This window comes from Mytilus galloprovincialis, chromosome 6 (assembly GCF_965363235.1).
Source record: "Mytilus galloprovincialis chromosome 6, xbMytGall1.hap1.1, whole genome shotgun sequence".
Lineage (NCBI taxonomy): Eukaryota > Metazoa > Mollusca > Bivalvia > Mytilida > Mytilidae > Mytilus > Mytilus galloprovincialis.
Window position 1 is genome coordinate 60,439,823 of NC_134843.1, and position 14,593 is coordinate 60,454,415.

The 14,593-nt window shown below is 31.7% G+C and overlaps 1 protein-coding gene and 1 long non-coding RNA gene across 2 annotated transcripts in view; both read right to left on the reverse strand.

Annotated features, from left to right (window-relative positions):
- LOC143080022 (ficolin-1-like) overlaps positions 1-14,593 on the reverse strand; it is a 347,809-nt gene that overhangs the window by 177,944 nt on the left and 155,272 nt on the right. The window lies entirely within an intron of this gene.
- Positions 7,995-9,945, reverse strand: LOC143078239 (uncharacterized). Its single transcript, XR_012979126.1, has 2 exons — positions 9,776-9,945; positions 7,995-8,317 (listed from the first exon to the last, which is right to left on the reverse strand). It is a non-coding gene; the product is annotated as an uncharacterized LOC143078239 (long non-coding RNA).

Sequence of the window (14,593 nt, forward strand, 5' to 3'; positions counted from 1 at the left end):
ATTAATTATTTGTTAAGAAATTTACCATTAAAATATTTTCATGACTTTTGATTCAAAAGCGATTGGTCAAACAGTATTCCTTTGCATAAAATCTACTGTTACAGTAGGTGTTTAGTTCATACAAATACTGATCTTTCGTTAGCTGAAAGCTATGACGTTACGCACGATATTGCGTCCCAATTGGTAACGTCAAAATTTGACGTTTTACGTCGGTAATCGAGTATACTTTGTTCGTTTTGTTTGTAATCATTTTTGATCGATATGGATACTTCAAAGTCTTGAATAAGTATGAAATATGTCCTACTGGTAGTTACGCAAGCAAAAATAAACAATACAAAATAGGTATTTGGTTGAGAAAATAGTGCCTATTAATAGTATATTATATAATGCGTTGGTCACCCTTTTAAATTTAAGAAAAGAGGGAAGGGAGGAAGCAATTCATGTTGCTTAAATAACATAGTTTTTATGTTTTGTGCTTTTATCTTTTATTTTTTTTTAAATGTTGTTGGATTTTTTTTTGTGTTTTTTGGGGGAGAGGGGGAGGGGTGTGTGTGATGATAAGTTAAAAGATTTTAATGAAAAAGTTTATTGTTTACAACGAAGTAATTAAATCAAGAAAGAGAATGATTGCGTGAAAAATAATTATATTCATCTGATATGTTTACAAGCTTTGTATAATATCGAGGTGTAACTCCTCAGGTACAACCATTTTACTGACCCCTTCAATTTCAACACATATAAACCGTATTGCAGATGAATAGCAAATCGCAGTTCTACGCTTTACAAGTTTGAAAATAAACGGTTGATCTTTTATCCTCTAGTAATATAGCCCTTTCTCAACTTTAGAATCTTGGTTAAATGAACAACCCCAGTCATCTGAAATATTTTACCTATTTATTGACAAATTACCATATGTTTTTGTTTCTTTTCATTTAAGATAATTATTCATTTTCTATTTGATTATAACTACTATTATATATTACAGTTCTGATCGTGGTTTCTATGATTCTATCTATTTTCAAAATTTGTAATTTTGTTATTTTGTTTTGTCCTCTGATCTGAAAACATGAAATCAAACAGTACTTGTTATTTAAAAACAATGAAATATCGTTCATACATCATATGATATTACGAACTGCTTTCAATTTCGATAGCCAATGAAGGTGATTGGCATAATGAGTTCATATAAAGTGATAAAAAGCCTGCGGCGATTTTAAGATACGCTCGTGGCGATATTTGTTCGACTCCGATCCTAATCGACAGTTATTGCAAATATTTTAACTAAAGCTCGCCTGATGTCCGGCTTCTCCTACCTATGATGACAGGTCAATAAAATACAACAAATGTCGCTTATACGTGTAGCGGTGTTTAACACCAAAACAAAGAACAAACTTTTAGAAATAATTTGAAAACACATATATGTATTAGCGTCCCGAATCGAAAACGTTCAAAACGTAAGAAAATTGTTCAGTGGACAAACTTGCAAGACATTTGATTTGTTAAAAAACGAAGTCATTTCGACTTCACAGCTTATCAAAAAGTATGTTATCGTATTGTAGGGTGAAAGCACAATTACGCAAAAGCACTATTTTGTATGCTACAAATTTAATATTTAATATAATGACGTTGAAACTGACAGTGTTTTGGTAAAAAGCGTCGAAATTCGACATTGGACAATCTTGCAAGACATTTTCCCGAAGCCAATGCGTTTTTATTAGCTCACCTGGCCTAAAAGGCCATGTGAGCTTTTCTCATCACTTGGCGTCCGTCGTCGTCGACGTCGTCGTCGTCGTCGTCGTCGTCGTCGTCGTCTGTCGTCGTTAACAATTTTTCAAACATCTTCTCCTCTGAAACTACTGAATGGATTTGAATGAAACTTAGCATGATTGTTCCTTAGTATATCCTGCACAAAGTGTGCGCTTCGATTTTTGATACGTCAAAAAACATGGCCGCCATTTCTTAAAATAGAACATAGGGGTCAAATGCAGTTTTTGGCTTATATCTCAAAAACGAAAGCATTTAGAGCAAATCTGACATGGAGTATAAATGTTCAATAGATCAAGATCTATCAGCCCTGAAATTTTCAGATGAATCAAACAAACCATTGTTGGGTTGCTGCCACTTAATTGGTAATTTTAAGGAAATTTTGCAGTTTTTGGTCATTATCTTGAATATTATTATAGATAAAGATAAACTGTAAACAGCAAAAATGATCAGCAAAGTAAGATCTACAAATAAGTTGAATGACCAAAATTGTCAATTGACCCCTTAAGGGGTTATTGTCCTTTAATGACAATTTTTCACAATTTGTTCATCATATTTGCTAACTTTAAAAAATCTTCTCCTCTGAAACTACTGAATGGATTTGGATGAAACTTAGCATGATTGTTCCTTAGATTATCCTGCACAAAGTGTGTGCTTTGATTTTTGATCCGTCAAAAAACATGGCCGCCGTTACTTAAAATAGAACATAGGGGTCAAATGCAGTTTTTGGCTTATATCTCAAAAACGAAAGCATTTAGAGCAAATCTGACATGGAGTATAAATATTCATTAGATCAAGATCTATTAGCCCTGAAATTTTCAGATGAATCAAACAACCCATTGTTGGGTTGCTGCCACTTAATTGGTAATTTAAAGGAAATTTTGCAGTTTTTGGTAATTATCTTGAATATTATTATAGATACAATTAAACTGTAAACAGCAAAAATGATCAGCAAAGTAAGATCTCCAAATAAGTTAAATGACCAAAATTGTCAATTGACCCCTTAAGGGGTTATTGTCCTTTAATGACAATTTTTCACAATTTGTTCATCATATTTGCTAACTTTAAAAAATCTTCTCCTCTGAAACTACTGAATGGATTTGAATAAAACTTAGCATGATTGTTCCTTAGTATATCCTGCACAAAGTGTGCGCTTCGATTTTTGATCCGTCAAAAAACATGGCCGCCGTTACTTAAAATAGAACATAGGGGTCAAATGCAGTTTTTGGCTTATATCTCAAAAACGAAAGCATTTAGAGCAAATCTGACATGGAGTATAAATGTTCATTAGATCAAGATCTATTAGCCCTGAAATTTTCAGATGAATCAAACAACCCATTGTTGGGTTGCTGCCACTTAATTGGTAATTTAAAGGAAATTTTGCAGTTTTTGGTCATTATCTTGAATATTATTATAGATACAATTAAACTGTAAACAGCAAAAATGATCAGCAAAGTAAGATCTCCAAATAAGTTAAATGACCAAAATTGTCAATTGACCCCTTAAGGGGTTATTGTCCTTTAATGACAATTTTTCACAATTTGTTCATCATATTTGCTAACTTTAAAACATCTTCTCCTCTGAAACTACTGAATGGATTTGGATGAAACTTAGCATGATTGTTCCTTAGATTATCCTGCACAAAGTGTATGCTTTGATTTTTGATCCGTCAAAAAACATGGCCGCCGTTACTTAAAATAGAATATAGGGGTCAAATGCAGTTTTTGGCTTATATCTCAAAAACGAAAGTATTTAGAGCGAATCTGACAGGGGTAAAAATGTTCATTAGGTCAATATCTATCAGCCCTGAAATTTTCAGATGAATCAAACAACCCATTGTTGGGTTGCTGCCACTTAATTGGTAATTTAAAGGAAATTTTGCAGTTTTTGGTCATTATCTTGAATATTATTATAGATACAATTAAACTTTTGAATATTATTATAGATACAATTAAACTGTTAAAAGCAAAAATGTTAAGCAAAGTAAGATCAACAAATAAGTCAATTTGACCAAAATTGTCAATTAACCTCTTAAGGAGTTATTGCCCTTTAAAGACTATTTTCACAATTTGTTCATCATGTTGACTTACTTTAAAAAATCTTCTCCTTTGAAACTGCTGTATCAATTTCAGCCAAACTTAGGCTAAATGAGTTTTAGAGTTTCAGAGTATCTAGTATAAATTTTATATTTCATTTCCTTGTATGTCAAGAAACATAGCTCCTATGGCTAAAATAGAACATAGGAGAAAATGATTTTTTTTTTGCTTTTGAAGAAAATAGGACGATTCAAAGAACATTTAAATAAATTGAAAAGCCAAAATAATCATTGATGAGAGATTAAACCAAAAAAATTCAGGTGAGCGATTCAGGCTCTTGAGAGCCTCTTGTTTGTGTTGCGAGTGCTGTAAAATTCCGGATTTTAATTGGTCTATCTAAGCACTTTTGTAGGAATAATTTATGAAAACAAAATTTTATATCTTCTGATATTTTAAAAAGCGGTAACTTTTGATAACTTACCATTTTCTAAAACCTGACCATGGCGAGGATTATTCATTTTTGAAAAAAATCAGCTTTGACCGTTCCATCAACACAAAAAACAGCAATGACTTCTTAAATTATATATGACGTTTATCATTCATGCGAATTTTCGCAGATTTTAAACTCTTTTTTAGACCACAAAAATTCCCGCAAACTTATTTTGCGAATAATTTGTTACGTCTGACACGCATATTTTTGACGTTTTGGCAATATTTGTATCATTATTTGAAACTATTATGAAAAGTTAAAGAATATTTTTTTTTATTTTTGGAAACAGTAATACCTGCCTAATCAATGGATATAAATTTCATAAAGCTGAACTATTTAGATTTCATAGTAGAGCTATTTATCAAATTACTCTGTCGTATTTCACGGCATTGACGCAATAACGTGCTTAACGTCTCTATGCTTTTATTTTTGTCGAGCTTGCGCCGGCGTTAGCTAACTTCTTAAAAGCTTTATATTTTAGTAGGTGGAAGACCTGGATGCTCCATACTTTGTACATTTGTGGCTTATGTTACGAAGTTTCTGTCTGTCACATGTCCATTGTCCTTGACCTCATTTGCATGGTTCAGTGACTAAAAAAGTTCTAATTTTTCGTAATGTTAATTTCTCTCTTATTATGAGTTATAGGATAACTGTATTTGGTATGTGCGTACTTTGCAACGTCCTCATACCCGTCAGACAGTTTTCACTTCACCTAGACCTCATTTCATGGATCAGTGATCAAGGTTAAATTTTGGTGGTCAAGTCCATATATCAGATACTATAAGTAATATGTATCAGATTTTGTGTTTTGGTCTGTTTTTCTTATACTGTATGCAATCGGTCTACTATATTTGATGTATGGAATGATTGTAAGGTGTACATGTCTAGCCGGCAGGTGTCATTTGACCTTGACCTCATTTGCAAGGTTCAGTGGTCAAAACTAAGTTTTTGAGTTTTGGTATTTTTTTATACTATATGCAATATGTTAACTATATGTGGCGAATGAAAATATTTTATACATGTCAGTCTCGCAGGTTTTAATTGACCTTGGTCCCATTTTAACGATTCATTGCTCAGTGTTTAGTTTTTGTTGCTGTTTTTCTTAAAATAAAAGCAATAGGTGAACTTTGTTTGTTGCATGGAAGGATTTGAAGCTGTACATGCCTAGCATGGTTCATGGTTCATTGGTCAATACTTAGTTTTCATGGTTAAGTCTGTTTCGTAGAAACCATAAGCAATAGGTCAACTATATCTAGTATATTGAATAATTGTAAGGTGTACATGTATTTCTTGTTTGGTTTATTCTTGGATCATGTTAGATTTATGTGATAGTTGTAGTAATTAGTTATCAAAGGTACCAGGATTATAATTTATTACGCCAGACGCGCGTTTCGTCTACATGAGACTCATTTGTGACGCTCATATCAAAATATTAATAAAGCCAAACAAGTACAAAGTTGAAGAGCGTTGAGGATCCAAAATTCCAAAAAGTTGTGTCAAATACGGCTAAGGTAATATATGCCTGGGATAAGAAAATCCTTAGTTTTTTGAAAAAATCAAACTTTTGTAAACAGGAAATTTATAAAAATGCCAACATTATTGATATTCATGTCAACACCGAAGTGTTGACTACTGGGCTGTTGATACCCTCGGGGACGAAACGTCCACCAGCAGTGGCATCGACCCAGGGGTGTACATAGTTATCAAAGGTACCAGGATCATAATTTAGAACGCCAGACGTGCGTTTCGTCTACATAAGACTCAAGCTTTATATTTAGGACTACCAGCATAATATCAATGATTAGTAATGAAGGCGAGACATTTCAGCATGTGCACTCTTGTTGATATAATAATCCATGCCTACAACACAACATTATAAAACAGTAAGCTCCGCCTATCATATTGATCGATAAAACAGTAAGCTCCGCCTATCATATTGATCGACATTATAAAACAGTAAGCTCCGCCTATCATATTGGTCGACATTATAAAACAGTAAGCTCCGGCTATCATATTGATCGATACTATTCTGCTTTTTGAAAAATCATAAATTTTATTTTTTTAAAGAAAAGCAGTTGACAAAATGTTTTATTTTTAGGATGATTGATTAGCGATAAGTAGGTAAGGACACTTTCATCACCATTGCACGCACAGTTAATTGATATAAATATATAACAACAAATTCTCTAAAAAGATGCAGAGTTGGCTGAATATTTTCCGAGATAGTTACTATGTTCATCTTCATTTGCTTATTTCAGCTTTAAGACACATAATAGTGGATTTCATAGAAATACTACTGACTGTATCATGCAATTCTATTTCTGCCGAATTTATAAAACTAAACACGGAACCTTGTTTCATACAGTTAATGTAAAAATAAGAAAATGTGGTATGATTTGCAATGAAACAACTCTACAAAAAATGACAAAAAAATTATAACTTTGTTACACCTTACGGCCTGATATTTTTGAATGCAACCTATCAAATTATACTTATCACCAGGTTTGTACATAAAAAAAAAGCAGAACGGGTGCCTAATGTAAGAGTAACATCTCCTCAGATTTAATGTGCACCTATTAAACTTTGAAGAATTTGAAAATAGTCTGATTAATTCTTTCTCTCCAGTTTATTTTATTTTATCATATGTTTAGTAGTAAATACAGTAGTTTTGCATATGTGATAAATAGCCTGCTGTTTAATCCATATCGCGCAACTTTGATGCGCACCCTTTATCGCATGCCCTTTATAACACCCCTACCGTTTATCGCATACCCTTTATCATACCCCTTCCCTTTATCACACCCCTACTTTTTTTTTTTTTTTTTTTTTTTTTTTTTTACATAAAGTCAGTTTTGGTTTTTTTATTGCTTAAGAAAAATTTTCCTCAAAATAGGTAAATTTTTTGAATGACGTCATTGTTTGGTATGTGACGTCACGAACGTTGAGTTTTCATATTGTATGTGACGTCACGAACGTCAAGTTAGGTTTCATATTTTTTGGCACACTAAATGCAACTATAAAAAATACAAAACACACAAATTAATACAATAATAAACAAAATATTTTTAAAACAACAGCACGCAAATTGTAAGGTAACCCAGGTGCTTCGGATAAGTAATTGAGCAGTTCTTTTAAGGCCTTTGAAACAAGACAAAAAAATAACTGAACGTAACCCAGTGCTATGGATCAGAAAACAGTTCATATAATATAATACTCTTCTGTTGAAATATATGATAAAGTGTATAATACATGGCAAAATCCGTATCACATGCCGTATCACCCTCGACCAATATCATCCCTCGGGCATAAAGGCCCTTGGGCTGATATTGATTTCTCGGGATGCTACGACATATGATACGGATTTTGCCATGTATTATTCTCTATATATACGATGTTCAAGGTGTGGTCATTTAATGTATAAAATGATGTTCAACTTGTGATCATCTTATAGATAAAAAAAAAATATGAAACATAAAAACTGTGTGTCCTGTTTCATACAAAAAGTCCAATAATATGAGGTGGTTAATTGTTATCAAATAAACAATGGTATGTCAGTTTTGAATAAACAACGTCCCCTTGAATATTATACCACGTTTTCAGATATCATCACAATTGTAGATTTTTTCGACAATATCTGTTAACAGATGCTTTATCATATCCCACAGACCTAAGTAGAGACAGACGAACGATAGATAAATTACTCATATGGTAGAATGTTTTTTTTATTTAACATTTTATATTGATATTTCGACTGAAAATCTGTTTTTCTTTTTTTAATTTAGTCTTCTTATCATCATTGCTGAACGTTTTAATGAGTAATTATAACCTCACCATGCGTGCCAGTTGATTCCATCAGCAAAAGAAGAATGTTTACCGGAAAGGTAAAGTCCATTCAGATTAGCACCATGACAAGCGCCATACCACCACCCTCCTTTGTATTTTGTTGCGCAATTGTCAGAAGAAACATCATTATCCTGGTCTTTTGTAGAGAATTTTTTGTCATGATGATGACCGGACAGAGAATTTCCTGTAAACCAAAAGACAAGAACTATTTGACGATATTGCAAAAAAAAAAAGAATAAGTTAAACTATCGGTTTGTATTAGTGTTCGTGTAAACAACGCAAGACATGTATCATGTATATGTGCTTTTGGTTTCAGTACAACCCTACGAGGTTTATTTAATTTATAAATCCAAGTTCAGTAAATACGTCTTGCAGATTTTTTTCACCCAAAGTTATCAAATTAAAACCACTCTTTAATGATTTAGCATTACATATCATCTTATAAAAAGCACTTTAAAAAGTACGAAAAAATCAGATGTACAATGTTTATTTTACACATCAACAATTCTTATTTCGCCAAATGCATGTCGATTATATAAAAAAAAAAACAAAAAAAAAAACATTTGAATTCATACATGTGGAGACCAATATAAGTTTTCAATTTTTGAACTGTGATCTTCATAATCATTTGTATATATGTTATTATATTATTTGTATTCAACACTTAAACATCCTTGACTTATTTTTGTTTTGTGTTTAAAAGTTTCTGATTAACGGTACCTTTAAAAAAGCACTTCACAGGTAAAAAAAAAATCTGGAATATTGTAACGTGTAAATAAGGTAACTTGTCTCTTTTTATGATAGGAAAGATTCGTTATCATTTTGATAATGATTCCTAAATGATATATTTACAATTTATAGAATTATTTAATATGTAAACTATATTTAGACGGAGATTGTCGCTGCAAAAATTTGGCAACCCATATATATTGGTCGTGAGTAATTTAAAGTTGAGAGAGAGCATTACAGTCAGTTAAGTATCCTCTAGACTGAAAATGAATTTTACAATCGTCCTCGGATTGTCCTCCTTTCCAAATGAGCAGATACTATAGCACACAGTCTATTTAAAAATCTCAGTATCGTTTTGATAACAGAGGTGACCGTATGTTTATAACCCATTTACGTGTAAAACTTTGACTGTTTTTTATATCAATATATTTAATAAGACCAATTTGTTGAACTTTCAATCACCAGCTAAAATAACAAAAATACCGGACTCCAAGGGAAAATTTCAAATGAAAATTCTTTATCAAATGACAAAATATAAAGCAAAAAGACACCAACCAATTACTTCCATGATTGTCAAATCAGTTTGTCTGTGGATTAATCATGCTCAATAAGAAACGATGTATTTGGATATGTTGCTTTTTAGGTAACATCTTTCGAATACAAACATCAAAAACGAAAATGTTGACATGGACCCTAAACGGATGACGAACAAAGATATGCAAAAACCTTTTTCTTCATAGATAATTCAATAATGAAATGTGAAGAAAACATACAATGCTTTTTCGGTTAGGTTCACAACACGCAATCGTGTTGAATTTATTCTCCTGTTTGTTAGAAAAGAGACATTTGAAACAATTTTTCTCATTTAGATTTACAAGAAAAACTTTCTTTTTTTGTAGCTAGTTAAACATACCTGCATTCCCCCTGTAAGTACCAAAAGTCAACAGGTATTTCGATTTCTCATCGCCTACTTTAACGTTATCATATTTAGCATAACGGTTCTGATTGGAGAAATCTTCCATGGTTATCATCAGTTCATATTTTCCTTGTGCCGTCAGCATATGGAGTCTGTCGTTACCTAAAAATAAAGTATTTATGGTGACATGAGTAACACCGGTATCACTCAGATTACAATTCTACCTTGACAGGTAAGTTTGTATTTAGCCTATAAAATACTTATTTAGCCTTGAGAATTGAAAGGTCAGTTTATCCCATTCATACAATAGGAGTTGATAAATTTGGCTTCATGCCATTTACCTTGTCCAAAATTAAGGTCACTTAATTGTTATTGTGATATTGTTAAAGTACAAAAGAACCCTATATTCTGACAAATACTTAAACTTTGTGCATCTTGATTTAATTATTCAAAATCTGTTAATGTTAAATTTTTGGGATTATTTTCGGCCCTTTAATTGCATATTTCTTTACATGGTAGTTTTTTTTTCGGATACAAAAAAAAATCTACTTGACATTATAGAAATAGACTATGCTTGCAGGTTATCTATTACACTGTCTTGTTTTTTGTTTACACCAAAATCTGACAGATTATTATTTAGTGCAAAATATTTAAAATGAGAGCTGAATTTTTTTTTCTATCATTAAATGTGCATTAAAGGTTAAAATAATCATAATGTGAACCAGAATGAAGAAAACATCTTGGTCCCAAAAAAAAACATCATCAACCAGGATATAAAATTCCAAATATTAATTTATTATACCAATATCAGTTCATATAGAATAAACTTTTAAAGATTATATTGATTCCTATTAAATTGAAATCTCAAGCCACTGTTTTGCATGTTTAGGTCATGCCCCAACAGAAAATCAATAAATATGACAGTACAATGTACTCTAAGCACAAACACGTAAGGTCACTGTGAAATAAACATCTAGGGCAGGAGCAAACAGTCAGTTATACCAAACCAGTTTGACTAGATGTCTAGTTTAAAACCAGTTTGACTAGATATCTAGTTTAGTCTTGGAATAGAAATGGTGTGTCCTACATTTTGACATGAGGACCTGGATGGGTTTTTATAATATCTGTATTCTTTAAAGTTGTAGGGCATTTTTCTTTTAATAGCCTTAAAAATAACTCTCAGCCTGTAAAAGTCTCATGAAAATGATTTTACTATTTAGTCTTTCTGTAACAAGATTATTTATTAATTCTGTACATTGATCATTCATTTTATCAGTATTGCATTACGGTTACCCAAGTTACCTTTTATCTTGCAAAGTTATTCTTTATACTTTTGCACCGCATTATTCTCTATTCTTTATTTTGTTGTTCATTTTCTCTATTCTCTATTTTTTTATTTTGCTATTACATATATTCTCTATTTTGTAAACCCCATTCAGACCCTCATAGGTAAAGTTCTATTGTATGAATGGGACATACTGACCTTTCAATTCTCAAGGCTAAATAAGTATTTTATAGGCTAAATACAAACTTACCTGTCAAGGTAGAGTTGTAATCTGAGTGATACTTGTGTTACTCAAGTCACCATAAGGATGTTATCAGGTAAGGTTTAGTTTTTTTCCTAACGATACAGCTCCATATCACTGACTGTTCTTTTTAGAGAAGACTTCCACTGCTCATGAATTGTTGTTACTAAATTTAAGCACATTTTAGATTAGTTTCTTACGATTTGGGACCAAAATAATGCCAATGTTAAATACATATGTATAAGGTAAAAGTCATAGTCAGTTTTCTCCTTCATTTTTTAAACATCAAATATCTCAAAAGGAAGTTTCATAACCTATCAATATGTTTAGCTTAATTTTTCCCTTAACTTATAAAGGCTCTTCTGACTTAAAGTATTAATTTGAATTATTGATTTATTTAATTCAACTTAAGTACACCCTTGACATTAACTCTAAAGCATAAAAGATAACATGAAAAGAATATTGCATGCTTCTGATACAAATCTACGTTGCAGAAAGGATTTGAAAGTTTTGTCCAATTGAAAACGTTTGAAGAAATCGCTGCCCAGTAATACTAAACTGTCAGTTATGATTTTACAGTAATGGAGATGTTGTCCCTCTCTCACTCATAAAGTTTTTATGTTTGTGCAATCATATTGATAAAAGAGAAAAATAAGAAAATATGAACAAGATAAAATAAAATCGTCCTGACCGATATAACAGCTCAAGAAATGGTAGTAAGAGGTGTCAACTCTTTGTCTAAATAGGACAAAACTATTATTAACAGGCATGGTTGTGTATCGCTTTCATCCACATATTTAAGTAGATGATTACGAGTATCTTTGACATCATAATACTGGCATACTAAAACCTATTTAATTGGTTGTTTTGTCTACAATTTTAGTACCTAGTATGGACATTGCATTACTGTTTAATTTTACCACATCATCATTCTTATAGTTATCCTCATACTTCATGTTAAGCTAAATTTTAATGTGAAGTTTTGCTCTGCTTTAGATTTGTAAAACAGACTGATGAAATTGTCAATATATCTATCATTAGCGCAGACAAATAGATTCACATATTTATTGATTTCAGAGTTCCACTTAAATCACTTCATATATATATAATGTCGATTTCGAAGTTATTAGCGTTATGGATCATTGATGCTGTTACCTGTTGACCCGGTTGATTACTAGCACGTGCCATTGAACTCAAGCATTTTAACTAAAACGGATTTTTTTTTTAAATTTAAGCCATATATACTAGGGGCGGATCCAGATTTTTTTTAGAGATGAATATATGCAAGTACTAGTGAGTTTTTTTTTAGGGGAGGGGAGCTCAGATCATTTCTATATTTCTATATCTTTTACTTATTTTACCATTTATCTTTATACTGAGTATTTGCCTGCCTTAAATGCATCAAATATTTGCCACTGGATGTTAAACAACGAAACCATCAATTAATATGTTCTTTATATTACATCATCTATCTTTATAAATGGTGACCTTTTCTTATCCTCATACATGTACATGGTAATTAAGAAAATACACAAATTTTAGAACTGTATGCTTGGGCTTTTCTTAGAGAAATGTATAAGTCCCAGATTCTGCTCCAAAGTAGATCTTGTGAAAAAATATAGCATTTGATTGATGTCAATTAATTTTCCCGGACCGGAGGAAATAAGAGGGGAAGGAAATACGACATTCCGTTTTAAAAAAACAAATATTGTACATGTATGGTATTAAAAAAATATAGTCAGTTTAATTTGTTGCTGAATAAATTCACAAAAAGACGTTTTCGAAGAAAAATAAGAAAAAAAACATCCACAAATAATGTTTTTGTGAGTATTAAATTTTGGAATGAACAGATATCCAAATATAAATGTACATTTTTTGTAACTACTATTATCGACATTAAGCATATATTTGTACCTATTCTTTAAAAACACAGATCAGAAGTTCATATATATAAGTGTCTAAGAATGTAACTTTAACACACTAATGAGTGTTATAAAATTAGTTGTTATATTTTATATATTATTCACACAATATTTCGCTAAACAAATTAGCTTCATCGGGCGTGTGCATCTATCTAGGTGAAATCGGATGCATGACAAAAAAATATCTTTGTAGCTTGAGCTACACAAAGTTCGTGTAAAAGTTTAACATATTGATTGATGGTCTATATAAAACATATTTTTGTCGTTTATTGTACTGTAACGTGTTCGCAAACCGGTGAGAACCTTTCTAATCAACCAAACCAACCACCAAACCAGACAGACACCAACAACGAACCAAAACTTGGCAAAAGAATTTAACAGGAAATATGAAGGCTCAGAATACATGAAATAATTACTGATACTGCTACTGCTACTGCATATCACACAAATATAGTTTCTAGGTCAGCGTAGTCTCCTTTTTATGTGTGTTTGTGTGAGGCGGATTGTATTTTTATATGTAATGTAACAAGGTATCAGATTCGCCTTTACGTTGATGCTCTGAATGCAAACCCAAAATCGTTTCAAGTGTATAATAACTTTTATTCACCAGACATAATATTAAAAACAACTGGAACGTGGAATAACAGCAATAAATCTCTTAAAACAACAATCAACAATTAACAATAGTTCGTATAGATTAGACGGACATAAGATAATACTCTAAAATAGCTACACCAAAAATCAACATTCAGGAAACACAGATTATATCAGCAACTCTCCATATAAATACATGTAAAATAATACACAAATAAATAAGTCTCAATTTCCGTAACCCTCTTTCTATATCATGAAAATATATTAACAGCAACACTGAGTATTTAAAACAGACGGACACTTTTGCCGACTTTACGCACCTTTCTCCTATTCAAAGTTGAAATTCATTATCAAACTTTATTCTCAAAACTTATAACATTTAGAAACAAGAAAACTATTAAATTTCTGCCTCTGCTAAAAACTGGAAACTGGAACAATTAAATGAACTGCAGAAATAATTATATTGCATATATATTGCAACCTTCTGGAACTTAAACTGCTGCTTTAGAAAAACTGTACCTTGAAATGTATGAGACACGTAAATAAAGCTGCTAGCCGGCGGTAGGGACAAGCTGGAACTAACGTAAAATACTATCAATCTTACGCTAGTGTTGTTGTTTCGCGTGGGAGAAATTCCAAATATGGATGAAATCAATGACCTAATAAGGAAACTTCCTTATAAGGTTCATATCTTTGCACTTAACGTCTGATGAAATGACGTCAATACAGCCCTATTACCGTGAAAAGGTGCGCAACGTCGGTGCAAAAATAGT